General features: G+C 52.4%; 1 protein-coding gene across 1 annotated transcript in view; it reads right to left on the bottom strand.

Annotated features, from left to right (window-relative positions):
- The window catches only part of ZDHHC14 (zDHHC palmitoyltransferase 14), a 274,480-nt gene that overhangs the window by 175,072 nt on the left and 99,158 nt on the right, over window positions 1-250 (bottom strand). The gene's annotated exons all lie outside the window — the stretch shown is intronic.

Below are 250 nucleotides of genomic sequence, written 5' to 3'. Positions count from 1 at the left end.
TTGTTGCTGAGCACAAGCTACAGAGCATCGAAGCAGATTCCTGGACCTCCCTCCAGACTTTGCGTCTGGGGGGCCAGGTCTTAGGAGGCGGAGGCTTGGCGGCCAGAGGTCCAGCAGACAGAGAAATCACCAGGAAAATGCAAGAACCAGAGACTAGCAGACAGCGTTCAGAGCTGAATGCCTCACAAGTCTTATTAGTTTGTTCATCTTGCAAATGTATCTCGGAGGCCTTCCTGCTGAGCACAAGCTA

This window comes from Neophocaena asiaeorientalis, unplaced genomic scaffold, assembly GCF_003031525.2.
Source record: "Neophocaena asiaeorientalis asiaeorientalis breed wild unplaced genomic scaffold, Neophocaena_asiaeorientalis_V1.1 scaffold123, whole genome shotgun sequence".
In the NCBI taxonomy this organism is placed as follows: Eukaryota; Metazoa; Chordata; class Mammalia; order Artiodactyla; family Phocoenidae; genus Neophocaena; species Neophocaena asiaeorientalis.
Note: the sequence above shows the minus strand (reverse complement) of the source record. Positions and strands in the feature narration are given on the sequence as shown.